This window comes from Talpa occidentalis, unplaced genomic scaffold (genome assembly GCF_014898055.3).
Source record: "Talpa occidentalis isolate TD23 unplaced genomic scaffold, MPIMG_talOcc4v2.1 talOcc4.9, whole genome shotgun sequence".
Taxonomy (NCBI): Eukaryota; Metazoa; Chordata; class Mammalia; order Eulipotyphla; family Talpidae; genus Talpa; species Talpa occidentalis.
Window position 1 is genome coordinate 61,981,294 of NW_023605305.1, and position 25,278 is coordinate 62,006,571.

The 25,278-nt window shown below is 40.0% G+C and overlaps 1 protein-coding gene across 3 annotated transcripts in view; it reads right to left on the minus strand.

The window, feature by feature from the left end:
- Window positions 1–25,278, minus strand: part of FGGY (FGGY carbohydrate kinase domain containing) — a 401,889-nt gene that overhangs the window by 294,763 nt on the left and 81,848 nt on the right. The gene's annotated exons all lie outside the window — the stretch shown is intronic.

A 25,278-nucleotide genomic window follows, 5' to 3' on the forward strand; every position in this document is an offset into this window, starting at 1 on the left:
TGAGTTCACTTTCCCATTTAGGAATCAGCTGTTCCAAGATCATGGTGAATCTCCCCACTCACCTTGTCTCACAGCTTTCCAAGGGAGATCATATTCCCAGCATAATACTCAGCAGGTGACTTTCCTGGGGCTACAAAAAACACACATCCAAATCCTACTCTTCATATTTCACTGAAATCAGTATTACTTTTGGCCAGTTCATAGTGAATAGGCTAGTCAGAGTAAGAAATGTCAGCTTGTGTCTATATCCATACTAATGGAATTACCAAGATCATTACCAGAACTTAGTTTTAATCCAAGATACATAAAGCTAACCTGTGTCACAGTCATTTGCATACTATAAACAGCTTGTTATATGGCATGATTAAGAGAGAGGTAAACTTACTAACAGAATTACTCCTTTTATAATACTGCTTTAATGGCTTTTTAATGGATAGTGGCTGCATTCTTGAAGGACAGTTACCAATACAGAGCATTTCCATCACTGTAAAGAATTCAATTGGCTAGCAATGACTTAGACCATCAAGTTTGATCACTTAGAGTCATCTAAACAAGATCAGCTTTTTGTTAACACTAAGAAAGAATGGGGGGATATTTATAACTATAGACCATTCTTTAGAAAGAGCAAGATGTCCTAGTACCAAGAGATGGATATGCTTATTCAGCATATTTCTTCTAAGGATGTGTAGAAGTTTCTCAAGAGAAGAATTGGAGTAGGGGTGAGTGATGGTGCAGAGAACAAGCAATTCAGAGGTCCACCTGATGGGGGTGGGGCACTAGAACTGAGCTTGTGGCTATATCACAAAAAAAAAAAAAAAAAAAAAATGGCATACATCCCACTAAGGTCTTTCCATAGTCAAAGCAGCTTTGCTGTGGCTGCTAGGCCAAACACCTCATTAACTCAGAGAGCACAATATTACCCAACAATAATTTTGAGGGCAGTAAAAATATATTTATTAAAGTACTTATGAAGTCTTTGTTTTTCTGATGGTAGAAAATCAGAAAATGTATAGAAAAATACAATAAAGGGGGAAAATCACCATTATTTCACAACACAGGTCTATTTGTTTTATACAGAAAAATAACTTCACTAAGGCCTATTGCCCACATTTTACCATAGCTTCTTTCCAAGTCTATCAAGAGCAATGAGACATTTTTTGCTTTGTGTTTCCACAAAGCCCTTTGAGGTACCCTTGTTCCCATTATGTGAATAGGAAATAAGGGTTTAATAAAATTAAAACAGTTGAAAATCAGAATCACTGAGTTAGCAAGTGGAGCAGATGTGATTCTGTATCAGACTCTCTGACTCCAATGTATATCCCCCTCCACCAGCTGACTGTCCACAAATATCTAACCACAAAAACCAATCAGAAAGAATGTCCAAATGGTCCAGACAACTTCCATTTGCCTTGCTAACCTTCTTCTCTACCATGCTTTCTGAACCCAGGATGCTGACCAATTAGAAGCACATCAAGAGGCTCTCTTGCCTCTGTCTGGAGCTGAATTTGCCCAATGGTGGGCACAGAGGGATACCAACAGGCAAGGTTAAAGTGTGGTCTGCCGGGGACTCTCTATCAAAGGTCATACTGGTGGTGAGCCTCTCCATACAATCGTCTCTACAGGACCTGTTAACGCACCTGACCCTTGTCCTTACAGCCTGGAGGTGGTACCGACTCCACTTTTGGTATCCGGAGGGCCTTGCACTATCCTTTGTGGTGCCCCTACACTTGTCCATGTTTCTCGTCACCCCATTTTAGTATGGGACTCTGGCTGACACAATGACAAGAGCATGGACCAGTGCTGTGTGGTACTGGAGGAATACCAGGGAGCCTTCTCCTACCTGCTCTCTCTTTTCAAAATGACAGCTTACTGAGAAGGAGGATGATGGCAATGATCATTACGTGGAAATGAAGGAAAAGGGTAATTTCTATCCCATCCATCAGATTTCTGCCTGCTCCATATAACCTGAATAGACACAAGATGTTTCCATGTAATAAGAGTCAGATAAAGCAGTATTTGTCTGTGAAGATCTAGGATTTCAACAAAAACTGTTTCTCCAAAATTGAGTACAATGCCAGGTCACAAGTCAATCTTTCTTTTCCACCCCCATCCTCAGTGCTCTTCCAGAGTCTGAATTTTCTGCATCAATAGATCAAATTAATTTTAGTTCAAGGCCGGTTAAGAGCTGTCAACTCCAACTTCCATTTTTTTCTTAACTGGTAAGAATAATGTCTAAACAATCATATTAGAAGAAAAATCAAACACATTTTTTGATAGTTATCCTTCCAGTTTCCTGATTTCCAATGGATTTTCACAAGGAACGCATACAAAAAGTAAAGGAATTTCTGGAGGAAGATAAACATCAGGAAATTGACCTGAGAGAACACTTGAGCTTCCTTTGGACTCAGAAGTACCTCAAACTCTCGAAGCAAAAATCATTGCAAATTAAAGCAACAGACTATAGTGAAAACATTTCTGTAATTTTCTCCAAAGAGGCTCACTAAGTTTGCTAGCTCCCAATAAAATTATAATATGACTTGGTGATTAAAGATAAAAAAGTTGAGAAAGCGCTTGCTTGTTGAGAAAGTGCTTGCTTGTGTTATCTGGGCAAGTAGAAATTAATGGTGGAATCCACAGCAAAGCTTTAAGCTACCCCTTAAAGACTGGTGTTGTCTTTATTTACTAAATCTTGCTCAGCTTTCTTTTTATTTTGCTCATCTTCCTCCTTTTCTCTCCTTTAGCAAATATAGTCAAATAATCAGTCACTTAGGCTTGCTGATTCCTAAAACACTGACTCCATCCCTGTCTCAGCACAGCCATGGCCATTATGCAACTTCTGTCTTCTTTATGGCTCAGTAGGACTACGGTGGGATTTCTGAACCTACTGACATTTCGGGTCAGAAAATTTTTCATTGTGCATTGAAAGATATTCAGCAGCATCTCTGGTCTCGATCCATAAAAATCTAAGGGCACACACCCTCCTCACAATCCAAAAAGTCTTAAGACTTTGACAAGATTACCCCAAGTAGCAAACTGTCCCAGGTTGAGAATCACTGAATAAGAGCACAGCATCCTCTTGATTCTACCTGTGTCTATGGATGTCCCCTTTGGAGTTCATCCACCTTACCAGAAACACCACGTCTCACCATGTCATTCTTCAATAAGTCAATTTATTATAGGTTGAAATCCAAACTCTTTAGCAAGAAATATGAAAAGACCCCATGATCAGGCCCCTGTAGGCTCTTCTAACCTCAGTCAATGCCTTTTATATTTTTTTTTATTTTTTTTTTTATAGAGGCATGTTTATTTATTTGTTTGTTTGTTTGTTGTTTTATACATGCACTGGGTACAGTCAGAAGCGCGGGAGGGTGAGAGAATTCACCAGAGCCAGAGCAGGAAGCAGAGCAGGCAGAAGGACCGAAGTACACTGCTGAGGGGAGCAGAGGGCGGCAGGAGAGGTCTGCACGCCATGTGGAACCCTCCTCGGTGGCCAGGGAGCAGCCAGGGATCGAACCGGCGCCGCAGAGGCTGCAGGCAGCTTTGCAACCCAGCGCTCAACCGCTGCGCCACCTGGGAGGCCCAGTCAATGCCTTTTAGAACCTTACAAGCCCTGTGTGCCCCAAGTGGTTTTTCACATCGCTAAACCTTTTCACTCACTGTGACACCCTCATTCCTTTCATCCCAAAATCATCTCTTCCCTCAATTTCTCACTTGGAAAAAATTCCAATTCTTCCTCTATAGTAGGGGTTTGCAAATTCAAGTGGACTCAAGGGTCAGCATGGTAACATGAATGAGTCAGGGCTGTGAAGTGCAGAAATCATGCTCACACTAAAAACAGCTCCTCTCAGCTCCAGCACTCTTCCAATGCAGAAATGCTGCAAAATACGGGAAGTTAGAGGTCTGGATTTTTATATCTGGTGCCCGAATGGATTTTTCTTAAATAAATAAATAAACAAGAAGCTGAAACAAAACATGACTATGAGCAGAACCTGCTGACTGCCATTTGCTTTTTATGCACTAAGGATCTTGTAAGCATTTATCACTGTACCCTGAGAATGTTTATATTCCAGTCTCCCCTACAAGTGTGACAACATCTCAAGGTCTTAAGGTCAGGTCCATATACCATACATTCATTCTTTCACTTATTTATTTTAATTCACATACCAATTTCTTCCTTTCGCCCATTTCAATGCGCCAAAAAATTAGGATCCCATAAGCACTTTGTTAAAAATACAAAAACAAGTAGACATAGTCCCTGCCCTCAAAGTGTTCCCAGTCCAGAGCAGAGAACACAGGCAAACAAAGGTAATATACACACTCATGAGAACATTATAAATGAATAATGTGCTCAAAGCACAGCACATGGGCAGCAGAAAAAGCACTTAAATCTCCCTGGGGGAGTCAAGCTGGCTTCAGTTGAGATTTAAGCCGAGCGTAGAAATCTGCCAGATTGATAAGTGAGCGAGAGCATTCCAGGTCATAGGAACAGTCTGTAAGAAGAGGATGGTAGGACAAGAGACAGCACATTTGAAGAACCACAATACGAAGTTTTAGTTTGAAACAGGAATAAAAAGGGGTGAAATGTCAAGGTACACAATTCTTAAGGTATACCATGTAGTGTAGTCCCTACACATGTAAGATACTCAAAAAGAGTTTGTTTGATTAAATAATTCAAAACTAAGAAGAAAGGAATGTTTACCTAACTTAACAGTAGTTAAGCAGATCCTTCGATGTGAGAGCTATGTGGGGGAATACATAAGGGGAACTGACTGAAGAACTGCTGCTACATGAGCCAACATGATAATAAAATTATTATTTTAACTACAGTAATAATTAACTTAAGTCCCAAAAACTGACACTATGTGCAAAATACTTGAGTAAGAGTTTCACTGACATTATTTTATTTAATAAATGTAATGTTCCTATGAATAATTCTTATTCCCATTTTACCGATTTAAAATAGGCTTAAGAAGTAAGCTGGAGCCCAAATCCAGGAATGTCGAAGTCCAAAGCCCAAGCTTTTATTAATCATCATAGTTACATTTCTTTGTGAAAAAATCTCTGAGGATTTCTTGAAAAGCCATTGGTTGTGCTTGAACCCAGAGCATTAGTGTACTAAGGAATATGTTTCTTGTGGGTGATTAAAATTTGTCTTTTTAAAAATCAAACTACCCTCTAGAGTAAGCAGAAATAGGATCGCCTGGTAGATATTGCCACATGGTTACAACACAATTGTCAGCAACTTTCCATAAAAATAAATAGATACCTTCTGGGAAATGCCATGGCAAGAGGAGGCAGGCAGAATCTCCTACTCAGAACCAGCCCAGGCCAGGCTGTCTGCTGGAGACAGCTGAGCAAAGGCTGCCAGAAGAGGCAGATGACCTACAAAGAGTCCATCCAAATAGGGACTTGGAGACAGCGGGCAGCTGGCTGCCTGCCAGAAGGGGTCACTTTTGTTTGCTTTCAGACACCTGGACTCTCTTAGATGGCCATGTTTGTAAATGATATTAAAATGTCTTATTAATGTGAACACCAAACTTACACAATTTCAACTGAGCTTCTCTGTGATTCAGCTGATTTCAAATGCATCATACACATTTAAAAAAGGACAAGGACCAGCTAAAATTCTGTAAAGAAAGGGGTGTTTTAAAACACCCCCTGAGTACTTGGCAAGCACCCTTCCATACCTAGAGGATCCTGTAACTGAAGAAAAAAAATATATTAGCTTACTAGAAGAGGTCTGATAGAAGTGATTTGAGATAATTCTAGTTGATTACTTCCACATGTTTATATTTATTTTTATGTTCTAATTTTTTTGCCACTGAATTGTTCCCTTTAATTTTACCAACATTATTGAGGATAATTACAAATATAATTGTATATTTACAATGTACAAAGTGATGATTTGATACATATATAATTGTGGAATGATTAGCAAGATCATATGTCATTTAAATCTCATATAATACAGATGTGCAATTTATTATTTTGTACGCAGGAAGAGTATATATATCTGCAATAATATGCCATGGGTTCAAAATGCCATCTGCCACTTTTTACTGCTTCATTTGCACAAATGACAAGTTTCTTTCACGTGTCAGTTTCATCATCTGTAAAATTCATGTAATAGTGGACACTTAGTGATATTGCTTCCAAAGTTTGTTTAATAACCAAATTAAGGTTGTCAAAAAGAGTGAAAGGGCCGCCTGGTGGTGCAAGGGATTAATATGCAACCTATTAAGCTAGCTGCAGCCACTGCAGCAAAAGTTCTATCCCTGGCCAGGGAGATTACCACATGTTGCAGCAGACTTTTCCTGACTCTCCTGCTGCTCCCCTCAGCAGTGTATTTCAGTCAATCTGCCAGTTCTGTTCCCCACTCTCTCTGGTGAATTCTCTCAACCCCCACAACTCTGGCCTGTACCCCAATTCTTGAATGTATAAATAAATAAATCTTCAAAGAGAGAGAGAGAGAGAAATCATGTTGGAAAAGAATTAGAAAGTAGCATAAATAAGATTCAGATTCAAAAAGAGTTTAATTGTTTAATTCATTAAAAATTGGGTAGGAAAAAAGCACACAGAGACTCAGTAGTTAAGAGGTTACTCAACTTGAGAGTGCTCAATAGCAACAGAGCTGGAAATCCAGATTTGGAAGTCACTGGCCCATAAATGAAATCTATAAAACCAAGCCATGTACACTGACTTTCCCCAGAAAGAATACTTTTCTGTGTAAGTTACAAACCACTGGCCCAAAAACCACATCTGGAACACAGAATTGTTTTGTTTGGCCCCCCTTAGAGTTCTTAAAAAAGTATCAGTCAACATATAAAAATCTTAAGATTGTGATTTTTTTGTTCCAAATCTGGATTTTTAACTTGTCTTGAAAAAAACAGAAAAATTTTGTACTACTAGGACAGCAATCCCTGTCTTGAGAACACACTTAGCAAGAGCTCATTTCAGGAAGTGCACTTGAGATGTGGCTCATGCCATGCATTGTGCTGTGGCTGCCCCCACACACAGGGTAGGTGTATGTGCTATCTCAGCCTCTGCCTCCTACATGCTACCTGCTGGGATCTTACAGGAAGGTGAGTTTATGATGATCCCTAACAGGATAAAAAGAGTGGAGAACTAAGGTCAGAAGCCTCTGCAAACTAATATATAAAGAGACTCCAGAAGAAGAATCTATGAATGAGAACAAAAAGGTGCAAGTCTATGTAGGGATATCAAAGTCCACAGAATAGAGAGGCCATGATTACTCTTTGATTACTCTCACCCCTGATTGTTCATTGCCTGACACTCCCCATATCCACATCATTTAGTCTTTTCAAACTTGACCTCGAAATATATCCCAAATCTAAACATTTCCCAACATCTTTAGTTCTGTGGTCCAAACCACCATCATTTCTTATCTGGATTACTGTAACTACCTCTCAACTATTTCCACTTTTTTTTCTAAAGATTTATTTATTTATTTATTTATTTATTTATTTATTTATTTATTTATTTATTTATGCATACAAGAACTGGAGTGTAGGCCAGAGGTGCGGGGTATGAAAGGATTCACCAGAGACAGAGTGGGGAATAGAACAGGCAGACTGACTGAAACACACTGCTGAGGGGAGCAGCAGGTGAGACAGGAGAGATCTGCTGCACCATGGGGTCAGCTCCCTGACCAGGGATCAAACTTGTGCTGCAGTGGCTGTGGATAGTGTCACAGTGCTGAGACTTTAACCCCCTGTGCCACCAGGGAGGCCCTATTTCCACTCTTATCTCCCAACAATCCATTCTCCACATGGCAGGTAGACCCAGCTCAGCAAAATGTCAATCAGAAGTCACTATTTTGCCAAAACTATCCAGGGTCCCCTCATCACATTTAGAAAAAAATCCAAACTTCAAAACATCTCCTATAAGGTCTCATAGACCCCTGTTGGAGATGTCCACATCTCCAACAACTACTTCCTTGCTCCCTGTGTTTAGTCACGTGGTGGCCTCCCTATTGTCCTTCAAACAGATCAAGAGTTACACACCTGCTGGAGGTTCCCTACACTTCCTCCTGCTCAACAGGTGATTTCCCCTCAGTTCATGTCATCTCATTGGTCCAGTCTCTTTTAAACATCACTTTCTCAGCATGAAGCACCTCAATGCCACTCATTTGACCAAGCTTCTACTTTACTCCCTCTCACATTATCTTCAGAGCACTTAAACGCTTAGCTGAATTTTTGTTTATTAAATTGTTTCTTCTCCCTGCCCTCCATCTTACAAGTTCCATGTTTTTACCTGTATACAATGACTCACATATTTGAGGTCTCCATAAGTATGTTTTAAGAATGAATAAATGAGAGAGTACAAATCCGAGGGGGCGGAGCAACATGGCGGCGAGGAGACGCTGCGAGTAAGATCTCCCATTAAAAAAAGTGAATAGGGAGGAAAAGCGGCAGGTCCCAGTGAGAACTGGGACACGGAAGATAAACGGGTGACGCCAGCGAACTGCCCGAAGAAGAAAGTGGCCATAAAAGAGGACTAGAAGGGAGGGAAGCGCAGAACCCTGCTCCCCTCCCCCGCCCACAGAGGCGGCACTCTCCGACCGGCAGAGAGGAGGAAACAACAAACCAAAACAACCAACAAGAACAAACGACGCAGCAAGCGGGACTGTGAGCGGAAAGGAACTATTGCAGCCACCACACCCCGTGAACGGGAGCTGAGGCGAACCCTGCAGGATCCGCCGCGGCGGTGAGCGAACGGCTCCGGGCGCCATTAGAGAAGAACAAAGACCCCGGGAGACGCGCACACAGCCCGGGCTGCCGGTAAGCCTGCGCGGGAAACGCGGCGCGCCTGGCGCGCTTGAAAAGCAAGTGCAGACCGGGATCGCGGCTGCCCAGGTCCCCGCGCCTGCGACCTAGGCTTGCGGGGAGACGACCTAGGCTTGCGGGGAGACGCACGGAGGTCCTCACTGAGGTGAAGGTCCCTCCCTGAGTAAGCAGGAACCAGGCGCCCAGGCACTGGAGCCGGTGCAAAAGGCGCCATTCCCGCGCCACTGAACTGGGCTACAGCCCGCGTCCTGGACCTGAGGGCTTTGAACTGAGACCCGGGGCACGAAAATTCGGGGCATGGGTTCTCCACGACGGTGGGGCACAAGGCAGACACAGCACCCCAAAGCTGTTGAGGTGTACCCTACCATTCCCGCTCTGTTCTCTGTCCCACGGGGTGGGGGGAGGCGAAAAACAGCCCCCCAAGGACAATAGGAGAGATCTCTGGCGCCACCTAGCGACCAGGAAAAAAAAAAAGTCACTAACACCCTATAAAACAGGACATTTCTTAAGTCTGCTTGAAAAGGGCAGAAGGTTTCTGGAGGACCCAGTGGCCAGCCGGGAAGTTATTCCACGCCAGGCCCCTTCCGACCAGCAGTCTGAGCCCACAGAGGGAGCAGGCACCCACGTCCGGGGCAGACCGGGTGCGCAGAAGAGTGTGCCTGAAACCGGAGGCGCAGGGACTGCATCCCGCTTCGCCATTTGAGAACAGGGACATTTCTTCAGTAAAAACTGCCTAAAACCAGCAGAAAGCTCCCCCAGAAGACAGAGATGGCTCCTGGAAGAGCCAGAGGGGAGCGGAGAAGTTCACCCAAGATGTCAGTCAGTCCGAGCAACACAGTGTCCCAACGCATACGACAAATTAGAAAACAGACAGTAGGGAGTAGAAGAACCACACGCAACCTAAAAACTCCTCAGGAAAGAAGCACACCACAAAAAGAAAACCACTCCCCAGATTGCAACGACAGCAACTTGGAAGAACTTCTGAGCCTTCCAGAAAGAGAATTTAAAATTGCCATGATTAAAAAAGTGATAGATCAGAAGAAGGAAATTGAGTCCCTAAAGAGGGAAGTAAGAGAAATGCAGGAGATCAAAGAATTAATGGAGGAACTAAAGAACTCTGGGAAAAGCAATGAAAGCAGAATAGATGAAATGGAAGAACGAATAAGTAATCTTGAAGACACAGAAATAAAAAGAACCAAAACAGAAAAGGAAAGAGAAGTACGAAGGAAAAAGAATGAAGAAAGACTTCGGGAACTATCTGACTCCATGAGGAAAGGAAATATAAGAGTTATAGGAATTCCAGAAGGAGAGGAGAGAGATGTAGGAACAGAGAAAATATTCATGGATATAATTGAAGAGAACTTCCCAAATGAGAAGAAGGAGCTGAAAATTGATATACAAGAAGCAAGAAGAACACCAAACTTCCACGACGAAAGGAAAAACACAGCAAGACACATAATAGTAAAGCTCCCAAGAATCCAGGACAAGGAAAAAATAATGAAGCTGACAAGAGGGAAGAAACAGATAACATTCAAAGGAAAACCAATCAGGCTGACATCAGACTTCTCTGAAGAAACACTACGGGCAAGGAGAGAGTGGAGGGACATAGTCAACAGACTCCAAGAAAACAGATGCCAACCAAGAATACTCTATCCCGCAAAGCTCTCTTTCCTCCATGAAGAAAGAATATGGACCTTCCCAGACAAAGAGAAACTCCGGAATTTCATTGCGACTAAACCCCCACTCCAAAAAATACTACAAGGAATCCTAAAGCCAGAACCTCAGAGGGACGAATAACAACGAAAGAAGACCAAAAAAAAAAAAAGTTATTAAAAGAATAAATAAATAAAATCAAAGGAAAGACAAACATAATGGCAAATACAGATGCTAACATATCAATATTAACTCTAAATGTAAATGGACTAAACTCTTCAATAAAAAGACACAGAGTTGCAGCCTGGATTAAGAAACAAAACCCAACCTTTTGCTGTCTCCAGGAAACACATTTAGCTACAAAAGATAAAAATAGGCTCAAAGTCAAAGGATGGAAAACAATCCTACAAGCAAATGGGCCAAAAAAGAAAGCAGGAACAGCTATACTTATATCAGATAAAACAGACTTCAAACTCAAAAAAATAAAAAGAGACCCCAATGGTCACTACATTATGATTAAGGGGACAATACTTCAAGAAGAAATAACACTCATTAACATATACTCACCAAACGAAAGAGCACCAAAATATATCAGACAACTGTTGTCCTCTCTGAAAACAGACATCAGAGAAAACACATATGTAGTGGGAGACTTCAACACACCACTATCAACAATGGATAGATCAACAAGACAAAAAATAAGTAAAGAAACTAAAGCTCTAAATAAGGACCTAGAGCATTTGGGCTTAACAGACATCTATAGAACACTAAACCCAAAAAAAACGGAGTACACATTTTTCTCAAGCGCACACGGATCATTCTCCAGGATCGATCACATACTGGGGCACAAGACAAACATCAACAGATACACCAAGATTGAAATCATACCAACCATCTTTTCTGACCACGAAGGCATCAAACTAGAAATAAATCATAAAAAGAAGGCAAGGAACTATCCTACCTCATGGAGATTAAAAGCCACACTACTGGAAGACCACTGGACTAACGAGGAGATCAAAGAAGAAATTAAAAAATTCTTTGAATTGAATGACAAGGAGGACACCAATATCCTAAATGTATGGGATGCAGCAAAAGCAGTAATAAGAGGAAAATATATAGCAATAGAAGCTCACATCAAAAAACAAGAAAGAACTCAAAGAAACAACCTAATCTCGAAGCTCAAAGATCTAGAAAAAGAACAACAAAAAAACCCAGAACCAGTAGAAGAAAAGAAATAATAAAAACCAAAGCAGAAATAAATGAAATTGAAACTAAAAAAACAATCCAAAGATCAATGAAACCAAGAGCTGGTTCTTTGAAAAAATAAATAAAATAGACAAACCCCTAGCCAGGCTCACAAAGGAAAAAAGGGAGAAAGCACAAATACACAGAATCATAAATGAAAGAGGAGAAATCACAACGGACACAGCAGAAATCAAAAGAATAATCAGTAACTACTATGAACAGTTATATGGAAACAAGTTCAACAATCTAGAGGAGATGGACAAATTCCTACAACTCTACAATCACCCAAAGCTAGATAAAGAAGAAATAGAACACCTAAACAGACCAATTACAAGCAGCGAAATTGAAATGGTAATTAAAACCTCCCCAAAAACAAAAGCCCAGGACCTGATGGATTTACAAATGAATTCTACCAAACATTCAGAGACGAATTAGTGCCTATCCTTCACAAACTCTTCCAAAAAATTGAGAAGGAAGGGACAATACCAAACACGTTCTATGAAGCCAATATTACACTAATACCAAAACCGAATAAGGACAACACAAAAAAGGAAAACTATAGGCCAATCTCCCTAATGAACACTGATGCAAAAATCCTCAATAAAATTTTAGCTATCAGAATCCAACAATGTATCCATAAGATAATTCACCACGACCAAGTTGGATTCATTCCAGGGGCACAAGGATGGTTTAACATCCGAAAATCAATCAACGTTATCCAACATCAACAAAAAGAAATATAAAAACCATATGATAATATCAATAGATGCTGAGAAAGCTTTCGACAAAGTGCAACACCCATTCATGATAAAAGCCCTTGAAATTCTTGGGATACAAGGAACATACCTCAACATCATAAAGGCCATCTATGACAAGCCAACAGCCAGTATCATTCTCAATGGTGAAAAGCTGAAAGCAATTCCATTAAGATCTGGAACAAGACAAGGATGTCCACTCTCACCACTGCTTTTCAATATAATACTGGAAGTCCTAGCCAGAGCAATAAGACAAGAGAAAGACATCCAAGGAATCCAAATAGGAAAAGAAGAAGTCAAACTATCACTATTTGCAGATGATATGATAATATACATAGAGAACCCCAAAATCTCCACAGAAAAACTAATTCAACTCATCAATCAATTCAGTAAAGTGGCAGGATACAAAATCAACACGCAAAAGTCAGTAGCCTTCCTATACACAAACAATAAATCTGAAGAAGAAGAAATCAAAAAAACCACCCCTTTTATTATCGAAACAAAAAAAATCAAATATTTGGGAATAAATCTAACAAAAGGGTAAAGGACCTATACAAAGAAAACTATAAAACACTGTTAAAAGAAATAGAAGAAGACACAAAGAAATGGAAAGACATCCCCTGCTCATGGATTGGAAGAATAAACATTATTAAAATGGCCATCCTACCAAAAGCAATATACAGATTCAATGCTATTCCAATCAAAATCTCAATGGCATTCTTCAAAGAAATAGAACAATTATTGATGAAATTCATATGGAATCACCAAAAACCCCGAATAGCCAAAGCTCTACTGAAAAAGAAAGAAGGAAATGGAGGCATCACACTCCCAGACTTCAAACTATACTACAAAGCCATAATCATCAAAACTGCATGGTATTGGAACAAGAACAGACATACAGACCAATGGAATCGAATAGAAAATCCAGAAATAAACCCACAGATCTATGGTCAACTAATCTTTGACAAAGGAGCAAAGACTATGCATTGGAGCAAAGAAAGTTTGTTCAATAAATGGTGCTGGGAAAACTGGGTCGCTACATGCAAAAGAATGAAGCTTGACCACTACCTCACACCATACACAAAAATCAACTCAAAATGGATTAAAGAACTAGACATAAGACCTGAAACCATAAAATACATAGAAGGAAATATAGGCGAAACACTACGGGATTTGCACATCAAAGACATCTTTACAGACACATCACCCAAAGCAGTGATAGTGAAGAGAAAGATAAACAGCTGGGACTACATCAAATTAAAGAGCTTCTGCACAGCAAAAGAGACAATAACAAAAACAAAGAGAAACCCCACCAACTGGGAGAACATTTTTGCACCCAACACTAATGATAAAGGACTGATCACAAAAATCTGCAAAGAGCTGATGAGACTCAGCAACAACAAAGAAAATAATCCAGTCAAAAAATGGGCAGAAGAGCTAAAAAAACTTCTCTGAAGAGGAAATGCAAATGGCCAACAGACATATGAAAAAATGTTCAACATCACTTGTAATCAGGGAAATGCAAATCAAAACTACCATGAGATACCATCTCACACCAGTGAGAATGGCACATATTAAAAAAACTAGCAACAACAAATGTTGGCGAGGATGTGGAGAAAAAGGAACTCTTGTGCACTGTTGGTGGGAGTGCAAACTGGTCCAACCACTATGGAGAGCTGTGTGGAGATTTCTGGACCTACTAAACATAGAGCTTCCATATGATCCAGCAATTCCACTCCTAGGTATTTACCCAAAGGACACAGAAACATCAATTCCAAAGAGCACCTGCACTCCTATGTTTATAGCAGCACTGTTTACAATAGCTAAGCTTTGGAAACAACCCAAATGCCCAAAAATAGATGACTGGATCAAGAAGATGTGGTACATATATACCATGGAATATTACTCAGCATTCAAAAAAGATAAACACATGCAATTTGCAGCAACATGGATGGCACTGGAAGGGATCATGCTCAGCGAAATAAGCCAAAAAGAAAAAGAAAAATACCGGATGGTCTCACTCATAGCAGGAATCTAGAAAACTTAAATAAGGGACCAGGAAAATGAATATAAGAAAGTGAAAATCAAAATCAACAAAAAAAACTATGAACCAGAGACACTTTTTGGGGGTGGGGGGCGGGAGGGGAAGGATTGGGGTCAGAATGGGGCGTTTGCAATGTATGGGGGAATATAAAAATAAAATTTAATAAAAAAAAAAAAAAAAAAAAAAAAAAAAAGAATGAATAAATGAACATGAGATATTGTCAAAGCTAAGGGATTACAGAAATTGGGCATGAAGCACAACATATCTTCATGGGTGCCCCAGAAAGCAGTCCCTGAGCAAGAAGAAGGTTTGTGTGTGAGTACTATGGTAAAACCTGCAATTGCAGAACGCAGGAAGAGAGTGCTACGCAATGGGGGCCAAACAATAAGGAAGGCAGGCAAGGTGAAACTGCATTGCCAAGCTGGCTCCACAGAGACTTAGTGATTCTCCATCCATAGGCCCATCCACACCTTCCCACTCCAGTTCCCCAAGCCATATAAACTGTGCCTGAGAACCAACCTCCAAGGTGGGAAAGGAAGCATAGGTTCCCCCACACTGACTGTTGTCAGTTTTTCCCTGACAGGGATATCTGTCAGAGCCCATGCAAACCTGGTAGTTACAATGACAGTTAAAGCAAGAAATGATGCAACTTTTCTTCACCATACTCCTGAAAGATCTAGTATGGGGTGTAAGAGGTGTAACATAAAACCTCAGCATACTGCTCTGGTGATGACCTTAACAGCAATGTCAGTGCACTGGGGAAAACGGAAATCATATGATAGTGAAGAAGTGACTGGGAGGAAAGGAAGCAAAGCAGCAAGAGCAGACTTCTCTTAAGGCTCTTTAGAGAGTCAAGCGTTTCCAGGGCTGGACCGTGGAGAGTACTTATTTAGTGGTATGGTATTCAGAAAGTACTAAGTATAGAAAGCACTAAGTATTTTTAAACATGGTATCAGAAAAAGCAAAGATATCCTCAAAAAAGATGGAGACAAGTCAAAAGTCACTGAAGCCAGCTTGAAAGGCCTCCCAGTGGTTAAATCTGTGACTAGGTGAACAATAAAATCATGATAGTAATGTATTATAACCAACTGGATAAAATGAGTTCATAAGTACATACTGATACAAATAAATGATAGAATAAATATTAATAAAAGGGATACAAGGGGTAAGTCACTTACCATAGAATTCCAGTTAACAAAGATAGAAGGAATCATAAACAGGAACATATCATTTGGCAAAACCACAGGGATAACTGTTTCAAGCCAGAATTAATAACGGATACTAAAATTAGTGGGCAAAGGTCTAATAGAAAGCAAGATATTTATATTGCCTCAAAGTCTCTCCCCATAAGATTGCTACTAATTACAAAGGGGAAAACACTAATACTACAATGGAGAAACTCAAATGATATCACCAGCTAACATCACCAGGGGTCTGAAAAATCAACATCACGTGCCTCCTGACATAATACACTATGAAGAACACAACATCATTCCTGTGGTTTTTCAAAAGTATATGCCCTGATTTTAACCCTGAGGAATCAACAGACAAAGCGAGGGACATGATACACAATAACTGGCCAGATGCTTCAAAATGTCAAGGTCATGAAAGACAAGGATGGAGGGAACTGTCCCAAATTAAAGGAGACTAGGAGATATGAAAAGTAAATATATGTGTGATCCTAGATTAGATTCTGGTTAAAGGAAGAGAGACAGACAGAGACAGACAGACAGACAGACATTAGCGGAACAACTGGCAAAATAAGAATAAAGTTGACCTAAAGGATGATGCATAAGTACCAAGAACTATGTCTCTTACACACACATACTTACATATGGCAGTGGTATTCACGATCAAGGTTGCTATTACCTTTGTCTCTGAGGAAACAGCCTATGTCTACTTGAAATCCCTATAATGCTAAAAATGAAATTGATTGTGATAGAACATGAAACACAACACACGTCCACCTCATGTGGTCAGGTGGGCTCCATGGACCATGGCCAGCGCTGACAGCTGGTGTAATGGACATGGCAAACTGGCTGGGGCCCTGCCTGAACTCAAACCCAGGAGTCACCTCCTAAGACTTTTGTGACCTCATGTAAATGACCTAGTCCCGTAAATTTCAGGGATTGACTCTCTAAAATAGGAACAATACCCTTGTCACACAATTTTATTAGAATGGGCACTGAATAGATATGAATTGCATAAAACAGTGTCCAACACATAAAATACTCCCTTAGGCTGAGAGAGTGCAAGAAGAAAATCCCTGAAGATTTACACAAGGAGGAAAGAACTTGGTGAAAGAGAAATAATCTACAAACTGGTAATTCCAGGCTCCCTGTAATCCTAACTATACCTTCAGTTTTCTTTAATTAATTTATTTATATATATTTTACATCATTGTTCATTTTTAAACAATGTTTGCTTCCCCCCACCCCCTACTCCGGTGCAGTCCCCACACAATTTCTTCTACCAATGCACCCATGCACCATCACCAAATTCTTCTATGCTCCTCCCTCCCTCCCTCCCTTGGATCCCTTTCCCTCCTCCTCTCCTGCAGGATATCGCTGGTTTATAATTGTCTCTTTTTGTTTTGTTTTGTTGTGTTATTATTTCTTCCCTGACGTCTTATTTAGTTCCCCTATATTTCTCCTATAAGTGAAACCATCCATTATTTTTCTTTTTCCTTCTGACTTATTTCACTGAGCATAATTCCTCCTAGCTCCATCTATGTTGCTGTGGATGGCATGAGTTTATCTTTTTTGATTGCTGAATAGTATTCCATTGTGTATATATACCACTTCTTTTTGATCCAGTCATCTATTTTTGGGCATTTGGGCTGTACCTTCAGTTTTCTCAAGCTACCAAAGCTTCAGTTTCCCTGTCTGTAAAAGGGAAATACTATCATTTCCTGCACGATGTTGTTGTATGGTTAACAGAGGTATGAATGTATTTTCCACAGTGGGGGGCGGGGGCACATTTGGACATGAACACACACAGGCAGAGCTGAAAGAAGTTTGTGTGGAAACTCCTGAAGCTTCCTCATGCCTCTTGTCCCCTTTCTTGAGACCCTGAATGATGGCCAAGTGTTCAAGGCTTGGGTCCGGAAGCTGTTATTCCTTCAATCCTTTCCTATCTAAACCATGCATAGCCCAGTCCTGGGCCTCTCAGAGAGGAAACGAAAGTCCACATGAAGGCCAAGTGAAAGCATCCTGAGGCTTTCTGAAATCCACACACCTACTCCCAAACTGCACCATGACTCTGCTGATAGTTTTTGAGTTCCATAATCTACAACCTTTGTTTAATCTTCCTAAGAAACCCAAGAAAAAACAATAATCTCATGCATGCATTAGATTTCAGACACTTCCTAAAGAATGGATTTAATTGTCATACTCCTGACTTGGAAGAAAAATCTGAGGACAAAAGAGGGATTAGGAATTGTGGAATGGGGGAGGATGGAGATTTGAAAAAGAAATTAGGTTAAGGTTACAAAGATGAAAGTTAAATAAGAAAACAAAAGCCCAGTTAAGTCTGCCTTGGTTAAAGTTACAAATAAAATCAAACACTTCATAGATCTCTGGTTCTCAAACTTGAGAAGGTTCTCATCGGCTTGAACAACAGGTTAATTTTCCAGCAAGAAGTAAAATAGCTGGGCCCCAGGACAAATAGGTTGAAAGTCCAAGCATAAGCCTGGTCTCAGAGAGTTAAAAGGAATGCAGACTGCCCCAAAACACACCAGCCGTTTGTTTTTTCTGCCACCTTTCCAACGGTCATGTCTGGAGTGAAGATAAACAGTTCTCGGGGAAAAAAATGATGTGAAGTACAGACTGTAAGAAAATAAAATATTAGAACATTTCTTAGTGTTGTACGTGTGCCTGCAAATCCATGCACACTCACAAATCCAGAGAATGAACACACACAGAGAATACACACACATGTGCATCCATGTATCTAAGCCAAAAGAATCCAGATTTCTGTATATTTTCAGGTATGAATAACCAGGGCTGAAGCCAGCCTTTGAGACACTGTCATTTTTTCACAAGATCAAAAAAACTTGCATAGCCTTTCCCAAAACAGTACAAAGTATCTGAACATTTCATTTTTATTCAGTAAGGTTAAACTGGGTACTCTGGGTTATTTTAATAGTATATTTTATTCTGGTTTGTTAGAAATGTATTTGAAAAGCCCCACATAGAAGACCTAAGAATAAGAGATGAGTGAAGAGAAACCTTTCTTTGGGGGCAGCCACACTCACTTAGGTGGCATGACCTGCTCATGCGCCATCCCGTTTTACCTACACAACAGACTAAGTGGCCAGTATCAGATTCCTCAAGTCACACAGTTTGCCAGTGGCAGAGCTCGTTCTGCTCACCCATCACCATAGCACACTGCCTCCCAACGAAAGGCTAACAGGCAGAAGCAAAGAAATTTCCCATATTCCTAGGAGAAGAAAACACCACATCATGGTAAAAAGTAGGTTTTTGTGATGTCGATTTGAGCAGAAAACAGACAAGAGTCCAAGAAGACAAAGGATTTGCATGTGGGAGGTGATGCATATTTAATGCCACTCGGTACAGTGGGTCCTCAAAACAACTTTTGGTTCCAAAGGCCTTTCTGTTAATCCAGCCAACACAAGGAGAAAATACATTTTTAATAAGAACCGTGCCAACACAAGAGGCTCAGAATGGAGCATGGGACCCACAGGGGTTCTCACACTCTTGGGGAAAGAGCCCTAATGTGAAGAAGGGACTAAAAAGAGACCGGAAAAGAAAATTATATTCTAGAGAATAAGACCCTGTTCGAGCCCTATCAGGATGGAATATTATTTTCCCTCAGTGGATGAGTTAGTCAGGCTAAGGGATTCATATTCCAGACAAAATCAGCTCAGGATGAGAGGCACTGGCTGCTTTCCAACCATCCATGGCATCTTGGCTTCTTAACCTGTGCCAAGTTGAGTTCTAACATCACATGCGACACGCACGGCCCTCATGCCCTCTGCACTCTCCAACCCTTTCTCTGTATCTCCCAAGGGGCTGAATCCTAGCTACCATCCTCTCATTCTTCTGTCTTGCCCTGACTTCTGAATATGAGACTTTCCTCCAAGAAACTCAGAGATAAGCAATAGCAGGAAGCTGCTCCCACCCACTGGCCGAAAGGACAAAGGGAAATAGAGTTGCTGGAGCCCAAGAACCAGGGTCACCCAGCAGAAGCTGGAGCTACAGGGCTTGCCCAGCAAGTGGGAGAGCCACGGAGGGGAGGCAGCTGCTGTCAACACAACAAGGGAAGAACAAACACTAGCTTCCCTTTTCCTCCCGTCATCCCATCTCCTGCTGGTGTCAAAATATCAGAGGTTAGAGTCAACCCCTGCTAATTCAGAATAGAGCAGGGCAAAAGCAACAAATAGTCTGTGTGCAAACAGGCCAAAGTCCAACACAACTGACAGTTAACAGTGTCATATGACATCTAGTTAAATACATGCACTGTCAATTGAGCAAATATATACATACTATACAGAGCACAGAGATTGAGATATCACAACACAGAAAGATCAAGAATGAGCAAGAAGAAGAGTTGAAAGACATATAGTATGTCATCATTATTCATGCTAGTGATATTCTATAAACTGTCTAAAAATGCCAAATTAACAGCTCTGACTCATTGTTCCTAAGAGAAATACTGCATTAGGTTCCTATGAGCTATGGGTTACATTCCCATCAACCAATCAATACACAACCTTGTTTTATATGTACATCTGTTTTAAAATGCCCCATCTGATATATATTGTTGACTCATTAACACTGAACTCACAGCACCTGACTCATGCTTGGATGAAGTTCATCTAACATAGGTATTTTCTCCACTGGGCACATGGCAGCCTTCTTGCACTTAGAAATACAGACAGCACTTCAACATTACACTTGTGGGGGCATTTTAAACAGTGAAATTGCCAAAAAAAGCATCAAAAAGTGAGAAAAATGTGCACTAACAGACCAGAAAGGGACACTTGTGTACAATATGAGCAGAAAGAAGGAGGCAGAGACTTCCCACTAGGTCTCACTTGGGAAAATGCACGTGCAAGCAATTAAAAAATTGTTTGCCTCTTTGCACTTGTCTAAGAATGACCACAAGAGCACCAACAGTTTATTTGATGTAACAAATAAATTTAGCAAGCAGGTGAATTCACAAATATGGAATCTGCAAATAATTAGAATAAACCGTACATCAAGATATTTAAAGGAAAAAGTTGTATTGAATGGTAGGTGATGGAATGTTTAGGCTTCATTATGTATTTTTCCTGTCAACCTATGTCTAGTCTACATTAAGTTTGTAAGTAACGAAGGAAAGGACTCTAAAGTTAAGATTTCACGAAGCAAAGAAAAACTAGGAGCAAATGCATTAAGAAGTGGAGTCATTTAGTATAGTGGAAGATCATTCTCAATATATCTCCAGGGCGGACAGCAGGCCATGCTGACTGTGTCATAGAAGGAGCAGTCTCAAGGTATCCACACTCCAAATCTCTACCATTCCTTCAGCCAACAACCCAAGGGGAGCAAACAGAAAAGAAGTAGGCTAATTACAAAAAGACAAATGAGCTAACCAACCTGATAAGTGGATATCACACATTTCCACAAAACTAAGCCTGGATTCATTAAGACTTCCACATTTCCCATCCATCTCTATCAAAATCTCTCTTATGCTCACTTGATGTTGATTAATAAAATGATGAGCGCCTCCTTCAGTTCAATTTAGCCAACAGTGGGGAGTAGAACAGGCAGATCTACTGAAATACACTACTGAGGGGAGCAACAGGTGAGACAGGAGAGATCTGCTGCGGTCTGCTGCGCCATGCGGGTTAGCTGACTGGGGATCAAATTCAGGCTGCAGAGGTGATAGGGTGACAGTGTGACAGTGCTGAGACTTAACCCTTGTGCCACCAGGAGGACGCCTGAAGTAGAATTTTTTAAATAATTTCTACAGATACAGAAAGAAGATCAGCGAGGCAAAGCAATTTGCCAAGATCATAATTATAAAGCAGCCCTGACTCCATGCACCATATACCTTGCCCTATCCCAGAGCTGCCTACATTGGGTATCTCCCAAGATGCAAGCTATAAAAACTGACAAGTGCAACTGAGTCCTAGAAGCAATGCTGTATAAATAACAACTGAAACTCCTTTTTTTTTTTCAACCCATATATTGAGGCCAAGACTACATCCTGGCTCTGCTTTCTATGTTTGTTTAAACATATTTACCAACAGCTTAGATTGAAGATTCGAATAAAAAGTATCCAGAGTTTATTTTAGAAATGCAAACCTACACTGGTGACTATAAACAAGAATTAAAAATCTAATTTATGAAATTCCTCAGCTACAAACCAGTAATAAAACTAAGTTGCAGAATTGAAAAAACATCAGAGTAGCACAAAAGCACAGTACTGTGGTCATTACTTAGGCCTTTAACACGCAACTTTTAATCTTTAATCCTCCTTCAACTAAGCTGCTTTTACTGTCGCATCTGCTCCTCTTACTCATGCCCTCAGGATTTTATAATTAAATTCTAATTAAAGTTTAAGACATGTAATAAAGAAAACACTTGCGGAATGCCTTTGATTTAAGAGGCCAAAATAACATTTCAGCAGTTTGAAAAATGAATTATATCCTTTTGCTTAACAAGCATCTTTAAGATGGAATTAAAATGGGAAATTCCAATCTTCCATGATTTCACCAGTCACACATTATGTAAATATGCTCATCATCATGTGTTACATTTAAGTCAGCTGAAAACATCATGGAGGGAGAGGTTCCCGGCATGCTCAGTGTGCGTGAGCTCATGGCGGTGCCCCATGCAGAACTGGGACAAACACTACCTTGACACCTTATACTGGGTCATATTGGCCCTGGACATCAGCCTCTCTCCAGCACAACTCTTGAATACTGAGAGATGCAGGTCCTCACCCTCCTCGCCTAAACTTGAACAAGGACACCTTTTCAGCATCTTTTAGATCTATCTCTTCTTCAACTACATTGCCTGGGGATACCCCAATGCTGTCTACCTCCAGTCCCTGTCCCTTGTCAACACTCCACACGGTTGACAGTTGCCTTTCTTCAGCATCATTCTTACCAGGTTGTTCCACTCTGACTATAGGTTACAGTTTAATAATAATAATTATTAGTGTTAATTATATAATTATATCATTATATAATTAATAACTGATGTACCAGACACTGTTGGAGGTGCTTTATGCTATTATTCAAATTCTCACAACTACCCTGTAAAGCATGTCCTGTTATTATCTCAGAGGAAACTGAAGGATAAGAAAATTAAAGTGTTTGCCCAAGACCTCAGAGGCATGAAGAGGTAGAGCAAGGGTTTTATAGTAATACATTTTCACAGTCACGCCATAGACATTCTAAAACCCAAAGCCTTTTTGAGTTGATTTTTCTGCACGGTGAAAGGTAGTTGTCTAGTTTCATTTTTTTGCATGTGGTGGTCCAGTTTTCCCAGCACCATTTATTGAACAAACTGTCCGTGTTCCATTGCATGTTCTTTGCGCCTTTGTCAAAGATCAGTTGTCCATGTAACTGTTGTTTTATTTCTGGGCTCTCTATTCAGTCCATTGGTCTGTGCATGTGTTTTTGTTCCAATACCAAACTGTTTTAATTATTATGGCTTCTACTATAGCTTGAAAGTTTGGAAGTGTGATACCTCCTTTCTCCTTTGTTTTCATCAGTAGGGATTTGGCTATTCGTGTTTTTTTGTGGTTCCATATGAATTTCATCAGTATCTCTTCTATTTCTTTGAAGAATGTCATTGAGATTTTTTATTGGAATAGTGTTGAATCTGCATATTGCTTTTGGTAGGATGGACATTTTAATAATGTTAATTCTTCTAATCCATGAGCAGGGGATGCCTTTCCATTTCTCTGTGTCTTCTTATATTTCTTTTAACAGTGTTTTATAATTTTATTTCACCTCTTTTGTTAGGTTTATTCCCAAGTATTTGATTTTTCAGTTTCAATTATAAAAGGGATGTTTTTTTTGATTTCTTCTTCAGATTGACTGTGTATAGGAAGGCTACCGAATTTTGTGTGTGGATTTTGTATCCTGCTACTTTACTGAACTGGTTGATTATTTTGAGTAGTTTTTCTGTGGAGTTTTTAGGGTAAGGTTTTCTACATATATTTTCATATTATCTGCAAACAGTGATAGTTTTACCTCTTCTTTCCCTATTTGTATTCCTTATATGTCTTTCTTTTGTCTTATTGCCCTGGCTAGGACCCCCAGAATTATATTGAAGAGCAGTGGTGAGAGAGGACAGCCTTGTCTTGTTTCTGATCTCAAAGGAAAGGCCTTCAGCTTTTCGCCACTGAAAATAATATTGGCAGTAGGTTTCTCATATATGGCTTTTATCATGTGAAGGTAAGTTCCTTGTATCCCGAGAATTTCAAGCACCTTCATCATAAATGGATATTGGACTTTGCCGTATGCTTTCTCTGTGTCTATTGATATGATCATATGTTTTTTGCCTTTTGTTGATGTGCTGGATTACACTGATCGATTTTTGTATGTTGAACCATCCTTGTGCCCCTGGGATGAATCCCACTTGATCGTGGTATATTATCCCTTTGATGCATTGTTGGATTCTGTTGGCAAGGATTTTGTTGAGGATTTTTGCGTCAGTGTTCATTAGGGAGATTGGCCTATAATTCTCTTTTTTGGTGCTTTTTTTTGTCTTTGTGTGAAAATCAACTCAAAATGGGTAAGAGAACTGGACATAAGACCTGAAACCATAAAATATATAGAAGAAAATATAGATAAAACATTACAAGACATACATTGCAATAACATCTTCAAAGACTCATCAACCAAAGCAAAGATAGTCAATAAAAAGATAAACACCTGGGATTACATCAAATTGAAAAGCTTCTGCACAGCAAAAGATATATTAACCAAAATAGAGAGACACCCCACTGATAGAAAAAAATCTTTGCACTCCATTTAACTAATAAGAGACTGATCACAAAGATATACAAAGAACTCACATGACTCAACAAAAACAAAATAAAAAATTGAGTCAAGAAATGTGCAGAAGAACTTAAAAGACGTTTCTCCAAAGAGGAAATGCAAATGGCCAACAGGCATATGAAAAAGTGTTCAACATCCCTTATCATCAGAGAAATGCAAATCAAAACCACATTGAGATATCACCTCACACCAGTAAGAATGGCACATATCAAAGAAACAAGCAACAACAAATGTTGGAGAGGATGTGGTGAAAAAGGAGCTCTCCTACATTGCTGGTGGGAGTGCAAACTGGTCCAGTCACTATAGAAAGCTGTCTGGAGGTTCCTCAGTCTACTAAAAATGGAGTTACCATATGGCCCAGCAATTCCACTGCTGGGGATCTACCCAAAGGACACAAAAACACTGATTCATAAGAACACCTGCACCCCTATGTTTATTGCAGCACTATTTATAATAGGTAAAACCTGGAAACAGCCCAAATCCCCAAAAATAGATGACTGGATCAAGAAGATGTGATATATATACACAATGGATTATTATTCAGCAATCAAAAAAAGATAAACTCATGCCATTTGCAGCAACATGGATGGAGCTAGAAGGAATTATGCTCAGTGAAATAAGCCAGAAGGAAAAAAGAAAAAAATATCAGATGGTTTCACTTACAGCAGGAATATAGGGAAACCAAATATCAGTGTAAAAAATAATAATAACAGTACAAAATACAACAAAATTGTACAAAACAAAGCAAAA